This window comes from Trachypithecus francoisi, unplaced genomic scaffold, assembly GCF_009764315.1.
Source record: "Trachypithecus francoisi isolate TF-2019V2 unplaced genomic scaffold, Tfra_2.0 Lachesis_group16, whole genome shotgun sequence".
In the NCBI taxonomy this organism is placed as follows: Eukaryota; Metazoa; Chordata; class Mammalia; order Primates; family Cercopithecidae; genus Trachypithecus; species Trachypithecus francoisi.
The window spans coordinates 44,988,233-45,007,627 of NW_022681461.1; positions in this window are offsets into that span (position 1 = coordinate 44,988,233).

The following is a 19,395-nucleotide window of genomic DNA, read 5'->3' on the forward strand; positions in this document are numbered from 1 at the left end:
TTCTGAGAAAACACTGAAGTAAGTGTTTGGTAAGAGAAAAAGAATTAACATTTACTGAGTGCCCACTAGGTACGACTAGATACTGTACAAGGCAATTTCACCTATGGTATCTCACTTAATATTCACAATCCATAAGGTAGGAATTATTATTCTTTTCACATAAGAAAATAGACTCAGTGAAGCAGTTATCCTACCAACACCACAGAGCTGCTGGGAAGAATCGGCAAGATGTAAACAGAGATCCACGTGGCCTACTGTACTACAGCACATTTGCTCAACCATTCCAAAGGGCTTCCACAAGTCACACAAGTGACTTGCAAGTATCCCTCATTGCATTGCTCTGAGCTGTGTTACGATATATGAATGCCAAGGCAAACTGACCATTTGCCCAAAGGAAGATATTTTGCCTTCTTACCACACACACACACACTCATCTCTTGAATCAGAATTTTGGATCCAAAATAATTACACATTTTTGTTAACCATTTGCTCTTTTTTTTTTTTTTTTCCTCATCTATGCTATGTGCTCTCTGCTCTGTGACAGTGAGAGGTGGCTGTGGAGTCACCTAAGGGCCTAAGGAGTATGTGGTTTCCAAAGTCTCTGGTCTGGGTCACAGGAAGTTAAAAAATAAAAACAAAATGAGGACAAGGTCAGGCATCTGGGTTGATCACCATGAAGCTACCTGCAGCATTCAGTCCAGAAACAGAGCCACGTTTCCCTAGAGCTTACAACAGTTTCATGGTCAGGAGTAATCTATGAACAAAGCAGCCTGAGGGTCATTTGGAAGCTTCTGCTGAACTAAGGCAGAGAAGTTCAGAGCTACCTACAAGACTCAAGTTTGCTGACCAACCCTTACCCAGCTTCTGTCTTAGTTCCATCATTGTTGGTGTCTTCTGGGGATATAATAGAAAGTACACAGATTTTTAAATCAATGCATTTTAAAGCCTAGACCTATTCTATGACCTTGAGCAAATAATGCACTCTATCTTGCATGTAAGCCCCATAAGGACATAGACTACATCTGTACTCATAAATGCCAAGTATATATTAGGTACTTAATCAACATTTATTTATCAACAATACATTTCTCTGAGCCTCAGTTTCCTGGAGGATACCTGTATTAGTCTGTTTTCATGCTACTAATAAAGATATACCTGAGACTGGGTAATTTATAAAGAAAAAGAGGTTTAATGGGCTTACAGTTCCATGTGGCTGGGAAGGCCTCACAATCACAGCAAAAGGCAAAAGGCATGTCTTACATGGCAGTAGACAAGACAGAATTCATGCAGGGAAACTCCCCCTTACAAAACCACCAGATCTCCTGAAACTTATTCACTCTCGTGATAACAGTACAGGAAAGACTCACCCCCATGATTCAATTATCTCCCACTAGGTCCCTCCCATGACATGTGGGAATTGTGGGAGCTACAATTCAAGATGAGATTTGGGTGGGGACACAGCCAAACTATATCAATACCCACCTCAGATTGTAGCAGGGATGCAATGAGCTAATGTATTGAAACCTTCTGGCAGTGTCTAACTTACCAGATTCTTAATAGCTGCTAGTCACCTGCCTCATTCCTCTCCAGACTGCCTGATAAAGGGTGCTGAGGAAGGTACCAACACCCGTACACCTCTCTCTGCCTCTACCACCTTCCTTCTAAATTGAACAAGAAGCCAGCAGAAGACATTCGCTTCTCAGAAGGAGAAGGCAAGGATGCAGGACCTTCTGGTTTGTGTATGCTTCAATTCAAATTACGGTCTTAAAAAGTATGCTTTAAAAACTCCTGTTATTTAATAACAGGGGATTTGGAAGTACAAGCGTCTTTTATTTTACTAATCTCTCTCTGCCTCCGGGAATAGGTAATTCTGGCTCTACCTTAGAATCAACACTGGCCCAATACATACCATTTTCTTCCAGGTTTAACTGTATAGAAACAGTTCCCAACAGCCATGACCACTGATATTCACTTCTTGGGTCAGGTAAAATTCTCACCTGCCAGCAATAAGGCCACCTTTCTTTTCTTCACCCAGAAGTCATAATGACAGCGAGTAAAAATGATACCATTATAGAGAAAGTTTAGAATACATCCTCACCTATTTGGTTAGAAAGTAAACCATTTGCAAACTTGACTACTTTACCCTGATGTTACTATTGAATTGCTGGTGACCCAGCTTACAGTTGACAACCCAGCTCACAGCACTGGGGTGAACGCTCATCAATGATTAAGAACTATTGAAATTTTCAGAGTGTAGCTAATACAAATTTTCTTAAAAACTATTTCCTGATGGGATCTGTTTTGGCCTCAGCATTTTTAAGTTCATTTGGAGAAATTAACCTAAAGAATTATTAAGAAAATGTAACTGAGCTTTTTAAAGATATGGGGCATTTCCATTTTTGTTCAGAGAAAGGTTTCATTCCATTAGCTTATGACAAACACACACACACATGATACTGTCTTGTGTAACCTTATGCTTGACAAGAGACAGTTTACAGCATCTGCTTGGCTTCACCACCAACCAGTAATTTGTACAATACCCATGGTGGGGGGGGCGGCAGGGGCAATCCCAGAGTCAGGCCTTCTTACAAAACGTTTAGAAAATAGTTAATTCGGCCGGGCGCGGTGGCTCAAGCCTGTAATCCCAGCACTTTGGGAGGCCGAGACGGGTGGATCGCGAGGTCAGGAGATCGAGACCATCCTGGCTAACACCGTGAAACCCCGTCTCTACTAAAAAATACAAAAAACGAGCCGGGCGAGGTGGCGAGCGCCTGTAGTCCCAGCTACTCGGGAGGCTGAGGCAGGAGAATGGCATAAACCCGGGAGGCGGAGCTTGCAGTGAGCTGAGATCCGGCCACTGCACTCCAGCCTGGGCGATAGAGCGAGACTCCATCTCAAAAAAAAAAAAAAAAAAAAGAAAGAAAATAGTTAATTCAACAAATGATAGGCCCACTATTTCTCCTAGCTCTACACTGGGAAACTCCCAAGTTTAGTCACTCTGTTATCAAAGAGGTGTTATGTTCTCCATCTCTGTTCTTTCTCTATCTTAATATCTAATGTTCTTTGATCTCTCTGATTTTGACGTTCCCCAACCATACTCATTATTCATGAGCCATGTAGAGGTGAGAAGGAAAATCTTTCTCCTTCATATTTAATCAGTAGCATTTCCGTGAGAAAAATCCCCTATAGTGGGGGCACCAGGGCTTTATGCTGCCATTTATCAGATCTTACCTTGTGTGGGCATTATGCTAAGAGCTCTGTCTGCTTGGTTCCATTTAACTATCACAGCAGTCCTCTGAGTGTTTCCTAATAGATGAGGAAATAGATACTGATAGGTGTAAATGTCTTACCCAGAGACCCCAGTGTCAGGCTCCAGAGCCCATGCTCTGTCTGACTATAATGCTATAAAAGAAGGTAGCCTTGTTACTGGAAAGGGGTCGCAATCCAGAACCCAAGAGTGGGTTCATGGATATCATAAAAGAATTAATTTGGTGAATCCATAAAGTGAAAGCAAGTTTATTAAGCAAGTAAAGGAATAAAAGAATGGTTACTCCACTGGCCCACTTTTACGGTTAAACAAAGGGTGGATGATATGCTGATGATATGCTAAACAAGGGGTGGATTATTCAGGCCTTCCCTTTGTAGACCATATAGGGTAAACTTCCTGACATTGCCATGGCATTTGTAAACTGTCATGGCACTGATGGGAGTCAGCAGTGAAGACGACCAGTGGTCAGTCTCATTGCCATCTTGGTTTTGGTGGGTTTTAGCCAGCTTCTTTACTGCAACCTGTTTTATCAGCAAGGTTTTTATGACCTGTGTCTTGTGCTGACCTCCTATCTCATCCTGTGATGTAGAATACCTAACCTCAGGGAATACAGCCCAGTAGACCTCAGCCTTATTTTATTCAGCTCCTATTTGAGATGGACTCATTTTGGTTCAAACGTCTCTGACAGCCATTTTCTAGAATTTAAAGTGTTACTACAAGGAAATCATTGTCCACTTGTTCTCTCTGCTAAGGCTCAAACAAAAGAACATGAGCTTAAGTTACATGGGAAGAATTGGTTAGACAAGTTGGTCATGATCCCCTGAAACAGAAAGCTAGGGGACGAAATGGAAGCTCCATCCTTGAAAGTGACTATAAGATGACGGGTACAATAGCTCATGCCTGTAATCCCAGCACTTTGGGATGCTGAGGTGGGTGGATCACGAGGTCAGCAGATTGAGACTAGCTCGACCAACATGGAGAAACCCCTTCTCTCCTAAAAAATACAAAAATTAGCGGGGTGCGGTAGTGCACACTTGTAATCCCAGCTATTTGGGAGGCTGAGGCAGGAGAATCACTTGAACCCAGGAGGCGGAGGCTGCAGTGAACTGAGATCATGCCACTGTACTCCAGCCTGGGCAACAGAGAGAGATCCATCTCAAAAAAAAAAAAAAGAAAAGTGCCTATAAGAGCAACAGTAATTGCCTATCTTTGGTGGTTAGGGAAACATAAACTCTTTTCTTTCAGGGTTGAGTTACTCAAAGAGGAAATTTTAATTAAAGGAATTCTCATAGCTAAGATTTAATGTGGTGCTTTTTCTGTGTCAGACTCTATTCAAGTGCTTTATATTATAGAACTGAGATCAGAAAAAGTGAAACAGTTTCTTCCTCTGAAAAATAAAGTCTCTTCAAACTATTTTTAAAATTACAAACAACAAAGTTCCATTTCACAAATACCATCAAAATAGTATTTCAGCTCCAAGAGGCAGTTAAAAAAAAAAAAAATTGGTGAGGTAGAGATGGGGGAGAAAAAAATGAGAAAATAATAAGCAAAGCAAAGTTGGGTAGCAGTGAAGAAGAAGTAAAGGGAATATGAAGGAAATACATTTAAAGATGGGGAAGGGGAGATGAGAAAGAATCAGAAGGAAAGGACAGGAGAGAAACTGAAAGGTAAAGATAAAAAGTGCAACAGCTGAAGGAGAGGAAAGCTTTGTACGATTATTTTTGCATCACACTCTGCTATTCATTTAGGTCATAAGTGGACTTTAGGCCAAACTATCAATGGGTTCTGTTAAAAGAAAACTTCAGACAAGTTAAATTTGATGGAGTTTAATTGAGCAAAAAAAATAGAAAACGATTGGTGAATCAGGCGGCCTCCAGAATCACAGAAGATTCAGAGAGACTCCAGGGGTACCTTGGGGTTAGAACAAATTTATAGACAAAAAAGTCAAGTGTCATACAAGAATTAAAATCAGAAGTGAGGTACAGGAACAGTGGGATTGGTTACACTTGGGGTTTGCCTTATTTGTACACAGTTTGAACACTTAGCAGTGTATGAGTGGTTGAGGTGTGGCCACTGGGATTGGCCAGCACTCAGCTATTGTTATGGTTGCATACTACTAAGTTAGGTTTTCAGTCTTGTCTGCCTATTAAGCTAGGTTACTGTTTGTCCACAAGGACTCACACATAGAAGTATGGAGTCCTCCTCAGGCCATATTTAGTTGGCTTTAACAGTTCTTTCCTTTTACAATGCCTAGTTAACTGTTTAACCATTGTTCACAGGTTTTCAATGTCTCTTATCAAGTTTTCAAACTCTTGGCATGAACTGGGGTAATAACAGGAGCTATCGGGAAAAATTACCACCCAGGCCACCCTGCAGATAGCCAGGGACTGTTGTTTTTCACACTGAACACAATCAAAATGAAAAACAAATTGCTCCTTAAGTCAGAAGTCACTTTAATATTCTCTGAGAAAATGGATTGGACTACATGGCTTACATTTCGGTTCAATGTCAAAAAATAAAATAAAATCTATCTACAAACAGAACACTGTGAGCAGCATTCTCAATGGAAAAAGTCTATCCCTGGCTGGACTCTAGATCTCCTCTCTCTACGGAGCAATCCCTTGCTACATCTGTTCTTTAAGCTAGTCAATGAATCTTCCTTCCAGTCTATAAGTTCTGTCGGCCAGTCTCATCACCTCCTCAAAGAAACTCTCTGAGGTGTTTCCTGTATCATAACAATGCGTGGAGTGGCTCCTCTAGCCTCATTCATCTTGGCTTTCCACTCATTACTATGTTCTACCCTAGCTCAAGAAATCAGGAATAGTAGCACATTTTTCAAGTTAAGTTGAAAGTTTTCCAAGTTCCCTAAGTCTCCACAGACAACTTTACAGATTTGTATAACACAAAATGGAATTCTGAAAGCAGAGTGAAGCTGTTTGGAATAATCAGAAAGTCACCAGATGTTGCAGTTACAGGGCATATGAAATGCTTTCTTCTAAATGTGCATGTGATTAAATCTTGCGGAACTACTCTATCATTATAGTAATGGATTCTTTTCCTCACAAAGTTGCATTTTTTCTACTCAAAGTCTCTTTTGACTAAATGAATTTCATATGTGTAATCAAAACATTATGCATGTCATTGTACTTGGAGTTAATTGGAGCAATTTTTATTAAAAATTACCCACATGGTAAAACACTCTTTGAAAACAATTTCATGAAGGAGACTTTTTAAAGTTATTATTTTAAACATATCCATGCATCTTTGTTTTCACTGCAGCATTTGTATTTTATTATTTTATTTTTACTTATTTTTTTTTTTACCAAATGGGTGTTCTTAGATACAACGTGTTTTTACATCAGTGTATACATTATATTTTGGTGTCGAGCAATAACTAGAAGGTTATGTATTACTGTGCAGGAAAATTTAAAGCTTCAAAACTTACTAGAAGTAAAAGGAATTTACAGGTATATTTATTAACAAAAACCATGTTCACAGTGCAGTAAGAACACGGGTTACAAAGAGGGTTAGAGTATAATTTTTATTTAAAATGTAACAGAAATATAAGAATTAACTATTATTGAGGATTCACTACAGGTAGGAATTGTTCTAAGTATTTCGCATTGATTATTTCATTTTCTCTTCATTACAATTCGGTACAAGCTGTGTACCGAATCAAGAATCGCTTGAACCCAGGAGGCAGAGGTTGCAGTGAGCCGGTACAAGCTCTGTACCAAATTGTAATAAGGATACATTGTAATGAGGATACACTGTAATGTATGTGAGAGAATGGGAATTGAGGCACAACCATATTAATTGTTTTGCTTAAAGTCACTCAACTTGTAACTGGATTTAAACCCAGTTTAGTTTGGCTCTAGGGATGACTTGATCAACATGTTGTTCTGACTCGGGAGCGCTGGGCTCAGACTTCGTAGGTTCAAATCCAGGCTATGCTAATTGCCAGTCATGTGATCTCAAGCAAGTTATCTAACCTCCCTAAGCCTCAGTGTCTTCCATTATGAAATGGAGAAAACAATAGCTGACTTATAACATGGTGTTGACACATAGATAAAGTGAGAAAATCCATTTAAAGTGTTTAGCACAACGCCTAGCCCACAGTAAGGATTCAATAAATGTTCATCATCATCATCTTCAAATTCTGAAAGAATATACAGTCATGCACCACATAACAACATTTTGGTTAATGATAAACCACATATATGACAATGGCCCTGTAAGATTGTAAGATTATAATGGAGCTAAAAAAGTCCTAGCACCTAGTGATGTCATAGCTGTCATAATGTCATAGCACAACACATTCCTCATGAGTTTGCAGGTGTAAACAAATTTACTGCACTGTCCGTTATATAAGAGTCTAGCATGTACAATTATGTAACAGTAAATAATACTTGATAATGATAATAAACTATGTTCCTAGTTTATGAATTTACTATACTATTCTTTTTGTTATCTTAGAGTCTACTCTTTCTACTTATTTAAAAAAAAAAAAAGTTAACTGTGAAACAGACTAAAGCAGATCCTTCAAGAAATATTCCAGAAGAAGGCATTGTTATCACAGATGACAGCTCTATGAGTGTTACTACTCCCAAAAACTGTCCAGTGGGGGCCGGACATGGTGGCTCACTCCTGTAATCCCAGCACTTTGGGAGGCTGAGGCAGGCAGAATGCCTTAGGTCAGGAGTTCGAGACCATTCTGGCCAACATGGTGAAACCCTGTCTCTACTAAAAATACATATATGAGCCAGGGGTGGTGGCACATGCCTGTAGTCCCAGCTACTCTGGAGGCTGAGGCAGAAGAATCACTTGAACCCAGGAGGCAGAGGCTGCAGTGAGCCAAGATGGCACCACTGCACTCCAGCCTGGGTGACAGAGCAAGACTCCATCTTAAAAAAAAAAAAAAAACTGTCCAGTGGGACAAGATGAAGTGAAAGACAGTGATATTGATGATCCTGACCCTGTATAGGCCTTGGCTAATGTGTGTGTTTGTGTCTTCGTTTCTAACAAAAAAGTTTTAAACATTAAAAAAAAAAAAAAAAAAAACTAGAAAAATGTGTATAAAATAGGAATATAAAGAAAAAACATGTTTTTGTACAGCTGGGCAATGTCTGTGTTTTAAGCTAAGTGTTACTAAGACTTAAATTTTTCTTGAATTAAAAGGTTTATAAAGTTAAAGAGTTACAGTAAGTTAGGGTTAACTTATAACTGAAGAAAGAAAAATTTTATATAAATGTAGTATAGCTTGAGTGTACAGTGTTTACAACATCTACAGTAGTGTAAAGTCCTAGACATTCATATTTACTCACCACTCACTCGCTAATCCACCCAGAGAAACTTCCAGCTCTGCAAGCTCCGTTCATAAGTGCCTTATACATGTGTACCATTTTTTATCTTTTATGCTGGGTTTTTACTGTTCCTTTTCTATGTTTAGATGTGTTTAGACACACAAATTGTTACCATTGAGTTACAGTTGCTTACAGTATTCAGTATAGTAACATGCTGTACATGTTTGTAGCCTAGGAGAGATAGGCTATGCCATGTAACCTAGGTGTGTAGTAGGCTATCCCATCTAGGTTTGTGTAAGTACACTCTATAATGTTTGCAGGATGATGAAGTCCCCTCAGGACACATTTCTCAGAACGTATCCCCATTGTTAAGCAACCCATGTCCATATGCCCAAATAGTAACAGTGGTAATCTCTAGGAAATATAATTACAGAAAACTTTCCTATTTTGACTTAACAGTGTGTTCTACTTTTTCTTTTCTTTTTTATTTTTTTGAGACATGGTCTCACTCTGTTGTCTAGGCTGGAGTGCAATGGCACAATCTCAGCTCACTGGAATCTCCACGTCCTGGGCTCAAGTGATTCTCCCACCTCAGCCTCCTGAGTAGCTGGGACTATAGGTACATGCCACCATGCCTGGCTAATTTTTATACTTTTAGTAGAAACAGGATTTTGCCATGTTGGCCAGGCTGTTCTTGAACTCCTGGGCTCAGCGATCCAGCTGCCTCAGCCCCACAAAATTGCTGAGATTCCACATGTGAGCCACCATGCCTAGCCTACTTTTTCTATAATAAATACATGTTGTGTGTTTAACAAAACTACTGGATATAAAGTAAAATTCACATTTCTTAATTGTTGCATGCTACAAACAAAATAATATCTATAGAGGGAGGAGTCACAATGCTGAACTTTCACCAAGCACATATTGTATATCAGGCATCATCTTGGCTTAAAAAACACAAAAATCAATAAGACATGGAATAAACTCTGACACAGTTTGCAGTACAGCAGGCAAAAAAGACCCGTAAAGGGAGTGCTTTCAAGAGAGCAAGGTAATATTTCAAGAGAGACATGTGCACTATGTATGTTATATATGCCTGGAAGGGGCTAGAAAGCTCTCCAAGAAGCAAGAGAAGGCTTTGCACTGAAGGGGAAGGGAGTATGAGTCCTCATGGCATCAGGACATGTGTCCTCCAACTTCTCAGAGAAAAAAACTAATTATTACTATAATATGTTAGAAATGTCAGCAGTATCAAAATCAGCTGCATAAACTGTGAGCCAGAAGCCACATTTCTGTTTATATGGGACTAAAATGTACGAGTACCGCATCTAAGGATCTATGTGATCCCCGGCAACCAAGTCACCTCCCGTCATGCTCACAGGTAAGTCTAACATCCTGAGTCCTGAGAATGAGTAGGAAATCTCCAAGTGGAGAGCAGAGGAGATTTTTCTGACCAAAGTAAGTTAGGGTAGAAGCAATGGCAGGGAGCTGTTCGAGGAAAGGTTTGGAGGAAAAAGGAGAAGCTCACCCCATGAGAGGTATCCACGCAGGAGGAAAACTGGTAGGAAGTGAGGCGACAGGATCTACTCACATTCCCAGAAAACAACAGTGAGAGAAAGGAAGACTTGGTAGGACGGTGGAGCCTGCACTGAATTTTGCACCGATGGAGACATGAGCCTGTAAAATATGGATTCCTTGTCTTATTTCGTACACTTACCACTCTGCAAGAGACCAGTAAACCTGAAACTCACCTGATCTGAAAGAGTTGCAGTGCTTCAGCTAAGTCCAGGGGTAACATTTGACTACCAATGGGAAAAGTCAATTTGGCATGTTACTTGGATGCTGCTGCTCATAAATTGCCATTCTTCCAATTCCTGGAGACAGGCTATTTATTTTTAAAAATCAGACAAAGCTTGTATACTGTCTTAATAAATTAAACATAAAACCTTCAAAGTTGCCAACTGACAAAGAATCTCAACATAAGCACAAGAGTTGGAACTACATTAAAGGCCTGATACAAATCATTAAGACAAATGAGAATACCCTCCCTATAAACTGAATGTTTGCATCCCCTAAATTCATACATTGAAACCTAATCTCCAGTGTGATGGTATTAGTAGGTGGGGCCTTTGGGGGTTAGGTTATGAGGTTGGGAGCCCTCATGAATGGATGAGTGCCCTTATAAAAGAGGCCCCAGCGTACTCCCTTGCCCCTTCCATGAAGGGAGGACACGGCAAGAAGATGGCAGCCTGTGAGCCACAAAGTAGGCCCTTACCAGCCTCCAAAATCCATCGGCATCTTCATCTAGGACTTCCCAGTCTCCCGAACTGTGAGAACTATATTTCCATTATTTATAAGCCATCCAGTTTATGGTATTTTGTTATAGAAGCCTGAACAAGCTAAGACAATGCCCAAAAGTGACATGTGTAAAAGTCACGGTCAAGTCATTTATACACAAAAACAAGGGCCAACGACAAATACACATACAAAGATGGCTATCAATAATAGAAGAAATTCTAATTAAAACAATTAAGGACAATTGTTTTTTGTCAAATTGAAAAATACTTTTAGAATGAAAAACTAATAGTCCTGTTTAGAGAAACTTTCAGAACTGTTTGATAATATGCACATACTTTAACCCAACACTAGGACTTGCAATTCTAGGAATGAATTTTAAGGAAATAGTTAAGGATGTGCACAAAAAATTGTGGCAAACATATTCATGATAAAATAGTTCAGGCAAGGCATGGTGGCTTATGGCTGGAATCCCAGCACTTTGGGAGGCCGGGGCAGGTGGATCACTTGAGCCCAGGAGTTTGAGATCAGCCTGGGCAACATGGTGAAACTCCATCTCCACAAAAAATATAAAAATTAGCTGGACATGGCAATACATGCCTAAAGTCCCAGCTACTTGTGAACCTGGGGCAGGGGATGGAGAGCTGAGATGGGTCCACTGCACTCCAGTCTGGGCAACAGAGCAAAACTCTGTCTCAAAATTAATTAATAACTAATTAAATTTGTTCAAAAAATAATTTGGAAACAATCAAAATGTTCAACAATCAGTGATTAAATACATTATGTCATTTTTAACTTTTTATTTTGAAATCATGTTAGACTTACTGAAAAGTCGTTTAATAGTACAGAAAACCAGCCGGGCATGGTGGCTCACGCCTGTACTCCCAGCACTCTGAGAGGCTGAGGCAGATGGATTGCCAGAGGTCAGGGGTTCGAGACCAGTCTGGCTAACATGGTGGAACTCCGTCTCTACTAAAAATACAAAAAAATCAGCCTGACGTGGTGGCATATGCCTGTAATCTCAGCTACTCAGGAAGCTGAGGCAGGGCAACTGCTTGAACCAGGGAGGTGGAGGTTGCTGCGAGCCGAGATCATACCGCTGCACTCCAGCCTGGGCAACAGACTGAGACTCGTCTCAAAAAAAAGAAGTACAGAAAACCCCCATATATCTTTGTGTTTGTTTTCTATTGTTGCTGCAACCAATTAACACAAATTTGGTGTCTTAAAATACCACAAACTTATTAACTATCAGCACTGTAGGTCAGAAGTCCAAAATGGATCTCACTGCACTAAAGTCAAGGGCTGTGTTCCTTCCTGGAGGCATAGAAGCACAATCCATTTCCTTGTCCACCCAAGTCTTTGGCAGAATTCAGTCTCTTGTGGTTGTAGCCACAGGTCCCCTGAGGTCCCCATTTTCTCGCTGGCTGTCAGCTACAGGTCGTTCCCAGCTTCTAGAGGCCTCCTACATTCTTTGGCTCATGGACCCCTCCCTCCTTCCTCAAAGCCAGCAACCATAGGCAAAGTCACCCCCACACTGAGAATCTCTGCTGCCTCTTTTTTCATCACATCTCTCCGATCAGCTCTTCCGCCTTCCTCTTCCACTTTTAAGGACTTGTGTCATTACATGGATAATCCAGATAACCTCTTTTCAATTTAAGGCCCAGAACCTTAATTCCATCTGCAATGTTCCTTTTGGCATTAAATGTAACATTCCACAGGTTCCAGGGATTAGGACATGGACATCTCTGGAGGGGGAGGGAGGATCAGATCACTATGCTTACTACAACCCTTCACTCAGCTTCTGCTAACGATAACATCTTGCAAAATATAATTATTAAAGCCAACAAATTAACTTTAGTACAACACTAGTAATTGAACTACCAATTTTACTAACATTTTACCAGTTTTTCCACTAATGAACTTTTTCTGTTCTAAAATCCAATCCAGGATCCTTCACCGCATTGATTGTCCTCTCTCCTTGGTCTCCTCCAATCTGTGACAATTCCTCACTATGAGCTTGTTGTTAATGAAAAGTGCTGGTCAGTTATTTTGGAGAATGTTGTTAATTTGGGCAACATAGTGAAACTCCATCTCTACAAAATACAAAAATTAGCTGGGCATGATAGTGCATGCCTATAGTTCCAGCTACTTGGGAGGCTAAGGCAGGAGGATTGCTTGAATCTGATGTCTTGGCATGATTAGACTGAGGGTATTATTCATTTTGGGCAATAATACCACAGAAGTGATGTGCCGTTCGCAGAATATCACATTAGGAAATATATGATGTTGATATGTCTTATTACTAGAGATGTTACCTCTGATCATTTGGTTACAGTGGTATCTGTTGGGTTTTACCACTGCAAAGTTACTATTTTTCCCTTTGTAGGAAAAATATCTAATAAATGATAAATATTAATATCTAATAAGTATATTATGGGAGATACTTCAAAACCAAGCCAATATCCTCTTTCTTCTCAAACTTTCACGTACTAATTTTAGCATTCCTTGGAAGATCTTGTTTGAAGCAACTGTCTCTGCATTCTACTGCTGATTTCCTAGATCCTCATTTCTTCTGGATACATTTATTAATCAAAATTATTCTGTAAAGAATAGCTGTCCCTTCTGTATTTTATTTACTCTATTACTTATTTACATCAGTTTGGACTCATGGATATTTATCCTATTCTATCGGTTATAATCCAATAATATTATTATTTGTTTTGTTGCTTAACTTGTTCCCACTTTGGCCACTGGGACCTCTTTCAGGTTGGCTACCGTATCTTTTTGACAGCCTCCCATCTTTTTCCTTCTTCCTTTTTTTTTTTTAAGCACTTCTTTACTCTCTGGCACAACAAGATGCTCCAGGCTCATCTTGTGTTTTCTCCACATCAACCCTGGAATTAATCACTTCTCCATAGAGCTCTGATTCCTCTCACAGCAAAATAGTATTTAGACATCAAGATCTGGGTGTTATACAAGCTCATAGTTCTTGAGAAGACATTAGTTCTAGGCCTTCTCAATAGACAGAGTTTGGAAATATATATAGGTATATTAACCCATCCTTATACACTTTTTTTACCTTTCTCTGTGTGTGTGTGTGTGTGTGTGTGTGTGTGTGTGTGTGTAGATTTAAACTGATACCTCTGATTTCTAATTCTACATCAATGGTTTATTCTAGTCTTTCTCTTACTTTTTTAGGTAACTATCTTTCTTTCTTTGACAGTGAGAAATCTGGTTTTTGTTTTCTACTATGTATTTGTTTATTTGTTCAATCTTAGTATACATCAAAGTCATCTCAGAAGTGCCAATCCATAACACTCTAGGAAATAAATTCACTAATTACAGTATTTATATACAGTTATTTTTGTCTTTAGCCCTACAGTGTCTAGCCAGAATACTATTATAGAACTTCAGCTCATTCTTTTCTTCATGGCTGCCTTCAGTGTTATTTATAATACAGTTAGGTTCATTTATTACTGTATTCCATTTGGATTCCCCGATATTCTGACTGATTTTTTAAAATATTTTATCTATAGAAAACTTCATTTTCTGTGACACACAGTCCTACTGATTTTGACAAATGCATACTCCTGTATCCATCATCACAGTCCTGCTACACGGAAGTTCTATCGCTCTAAAACTTCCTTCATCCTGCCCCCTCTAGTCAATCCTTACCTATTACCTACTCTTGGCAACGACTTTCACTTTTTATCCTTCCAGTTTTGCCTTTTTCAAAATGTCACATGAATGGAATTAGACAATGGTTGCCTTTTGGGTCTGGCTTCTGCCAATTAGTAAAATGCATTTAAGACTTACCCATATTGTTTTGTGAAACAATAATTTATTCTTTATTGCTGAGTAGTACTTCCTTGTGTGATGTTTCACAGTTTATCCATTTACCAATTGAAGGGCATCTGGGTTCTTGCCAATTTTTGTCAAGTATAAATAAAGCTACAGGTCGGGCATTGTGGCTCATGCCTGTAATCCCAGAACTTTGTGAAGCTAAGGTGAGTGGATTGCTTGAGCCCAAGAGCTCAAGATCAGCCTGGACAACACGGCGAGACTCCACCAAAAATACAAAAATAAGCTGAGACTGGTGATGCACACATGCAGTCCCAGCTACTTTGGGGGATGAGGTGGGAGGACTGCCTGAGCCCAGGAAGTCAAGGCTGCAGTGAGCTATAATCATGCCACTGCACTCCAGTCTGGGCAACAGAGCGAAAGCCTATCTCAGAAAAATAAATAAATAAAGTTACTATAAACATATACAATTTGCACATAGATCTTTGTGTGAACATAAGTTTTCATTCCTTTTTTGGTAAATATCTAAGAGTGGGATTGTTGGTTCATATGGTAAGTCTACATTTAACTGCATAAGAAATTGCCAAACTGTTTTTCATAATGATTGTACCATTATGTATTCCCAACAGTAACACATCATTTCAAGGGGATACTACATAGCCACATAAAATCTTGTAGATGAATATTGATGAAAAAATAATATATTCACAAAACATTATGTTTAAAAAGCAAGCCAAGAAACACACCCAACGAGCATTAAACATGTCATTTTTGTTCAAAAGTCATTATTTAATTACTTGCATAATATTTCATTAAATGGCTATATCATTAGTTTACTAATACTCTGCTATTGAATATTCAGGTTATTTCTAATCTTTCCCTAATATAAGTAAAAATATGATTAAAATTTTGTATATAAATCCATATTCACACTTCTGGTTATTTTCTTAATACATTTCCTTGGAAATGTAGTTACTGGGTCAGAGAAAATCACTATTACCATTTTTAAGACACATTGCCAAATTATTCCCAGAACTTCCTACCACAGCACCGCATTGTGGTCTTTTAATTTAATTCCTGGTCTCTAACCCTTCCAGGTAATCCTTCTTCCCCTTCACCTAGCCAATCCTCCACTCTTTCCCATTGCTACCTGGGAACTGGGCTTCCCCCGCATCCACCCAGACTGACTTCCTCAGCAGATTACAGGAAGTTCTGCATTCCAGTGAAGTTCCCACTACAGTGATTAGTTCTGCACAGGTTAACCCACAAATTCCTGTTTTGGCAGCTATTCCACATCTGTTAACCTTCAACATGTCGCTCTACTCTCCCCATTTATTTTTGAATCATTAGTTATGATTTCAACTTACTTCATACAGTAAGTAAGCTGACTATACCTCACAATCTTTGTTCTGACTTTTCAGCTGGCTTTGGATGTTTCACTGAGCCATTAAATATGCGGTTCACTTCAGTCTAAGCTGATGGTTTTCAGGTATTACATCTAAAGGCATCAGAGAGACAAAATATTAACAGTAATACCCAGAATCTCCATTGGGATCACTGATCAACCCTTCAGGGAAATTCCACATAAACTTGCATAATTATGTGTACTCACTTTCTAATCATAAGAGACTGGATAGGCTTCTGTTTACATGATTCTACCTGAGAAGCAGAAGAGAAGCAAAGATTTACCTTAAAATTTTTCATCAAATACACTCACACACATCCCCACCTTCTGAATACTGAAGATTATTCTAAAGCAAAATATGCCCACAGTAATGATGCAGGGAGGACCATGACCTCATAGGGAAGAATGGTGAAATATAGTCATACTTTAATATGGAGTAGGGATACAGGCAAACCAAACCCTTCCTAAAGTCTAGAGATGACTCACACACACCACCACACATACTCCCCCAACTTGGAGAAACCTGTGCTTTTCTGTGGAAAGAGAAAAATATTTTAGGGAATTACAGTCCAAGGAAAATGGCAAGAAAAAAATACATTCCTTTGTCATCAGTAAGTGATTCTTACAATAACTTCGGAACAAATTTAGATTAAACCCACAGAACATTTTAGTACATGCTTTCTAAGTGACCAAGGGGAACTGCTCCACCAATTCTGGAACTATTTTGCGGGAAGGGTGTGGGTAAGGTGCCCTTTGTGCAAGCTTAGAATCTCAATGGGTACACTGTCTTTGACCAACCTAATGTAGGACTACAGGCCCCTACATCGCTGATGGTTTGATTACAACAGAATATTGGGTTTCCATCTCCTGTCTGTAGAGGAAAGCTAGAGGAACACAGATAATCAAACAATCAAACAATGTTCAGACAGAATTTTTTTTTTTTTTTTTTTTTTTTGTGAGACAGAGTCTCACTCTGTTGCCTAGGCTGGAGTGCAGTGACGTGATCTCGGCTCACTGCAACCTCTACCTCCTGAGTTCAGGTGATTCTTTTGCCTCAGCTTCCTGAGTAGCTGGGATTACAGGCGGGTACTAACACATCCAGCTAATTTTTGTATTTTCACCATCTCTACGGAAAGGTGGCCAGGCTGGTCCTGAACCCCCGACCTAAAATGATCCACCCACCTCGGCCTCCCAATGTACTGGGATTATAGGCGTGAGCCACCCCACCTACTCCCAGATAGAAATTTTGAAAAGCATAAACCAGGGAAATTGATGATCAATGCCCAGGAAAATTCTAGAATTAACTACTACTCAGAATTGAGGAAAATGTAAGAAGAAATAGCATCGCCAGGCACAGTGGCTCACGCCTGTAATCCCAGCACTTTGGGAGGCCGAGGCAGGCAGATCACGAGATTAGTAGTTCAAGACCAGCCTGAACAATGTGGTGAAATCCTGTCTTTACTAAAAATACAAAAAATTAGCCAGGCGTGGTGGCGGGCGCCTATAATCTCAGCTACTTGGGAGGCTGAGACAGGAGAATCACTTGAACCCAGGAAGTGGAGTTTACAGCGAGGTGAGACTGCGCCACTGCACTCCAACCTAGGCAACAGAGCAAGACTCCATCTCAAAAATAAAAGAAAGAAACAAAAAATAGCATCATTATGAGACAATATAGGCTCACAAAAATTAGACTAGATTGCTCTCTTTGACTTTTGTCAAAGGGCCCCAAGATTCATAGAATAAGAAAATACCATAAAGAGACATAGAGGGTTTTTAAATATACATATCTGTGACCAGTAGCAATTCTGTCCATTGACCCACTGAAGCACTTATCATATTTTATTAAATGTGTTTGTATAAATGTGGCACTCATTATTTTCTTTATATCCCTTCCACAATGCCCATGTATAGTAGGCACTCAAAAATGTTTGCTGAATTGATTTTTAAATGATGCTATACTTCAGTTTTCTTTGGAGATTCCAGTAAACTTTTCAATGAAAGGTTAGCATTTCAAGAAAAGATCCTCAAGATAAATGTGAACAAACGGCTCTGGTTTTCTTTAGCAGAGCAAAGACACATAGATTTCCCCTCTCAAGTTCCCAGAAGAGAGGAAGAAATCCATTTGTTGGTGCTCATAAAACAAACACTTGGGAGTCCCATTAAATTCCATTTGTCCTCAACTAGTACCCATGAGCCCTTATTTTCAGTCCCAAAATCTGAATGGCCACTAACTCAACTCATTTTCTCCAATGTCCTTGGAAGTTAATTTTTCAAAATAATAAAATTTAGCATGACCTGAACTATACCAAAAGAGTAAGAGAGCTGAGTAGAGAGAAGGAAGGCACATGATATAATCAGATTGGGTCTCACAAATCTTCTAAGAAATGTCCTTTCCTCATTTAGATAACCAGCTTGGTTAGTTTTTCCCTCATTTGCTTATGCTGTTTTAGATTGAAGTTAAGCATATGTTTACATTTCTAAAATGCTGTCATTTTAATAATTCCATCTCTGTACCAGAGAACAGAACAGAAGCCTTGATTTTCCAACTGACTCCCTGGTGCTTACAAAATTTGTAGGAATTGAACTTTTAAAAAGAAAGAAAGAGAAAGAGAGAGAATTCAGGTCTCTAAAAGGAAACAGCTACTCTTCCTAAATGTTTAAGTTACAACATAAATTACCGGTAACTCCCACCATCAACACAGCTGCACTATCTCCTTTCATGACATTAATGACAAACACTGTTCCATCAGGATCTCAGGAAAAGCAACAGAAGTCTGTCTTTGTAGAAAACAAATTAAAACAGTCCTGTTGGCATTCCACAAAACAGTGCATTTGAAGATGTGGGCAAACAAACTAATCCCTCCCATCCACTCTCTCTGGCTTTAGATAAGTAGGAACATTTTTTTAAAACAGCTTCTAGATGAAAGGAAAGGCTTTCCAGCTGGAATGGGAGCCTGTGTGTCAATGACAAACACATGCACCGAATGTCAACAACACAACCGTATGAAGCATGACAGGAAGTGCCTCAAATGACTCTTTTCAGTGTAGGCCTGACTGGCCGTGCTGCTGAGACATTATAATAAAGGGTCCACAGACACAGCTATGGAACTGAGCCCCACACAATGAGAGACTGGGCTGAAAACTTCCAAGGAAGTAACAGAAAAAGTAGCTCATTCCTAAATAACTCAGATAATCTCAGTGCCACTGGGATAGTTTCAAAGCTCCTGAGGACAATAAAAATAAAAATGAGGAGAAAATATTTTGCATTTATTTTTACATAGAGCTATGGCTTTGACATCTGTAAATGGAATAGCTAGAAATAG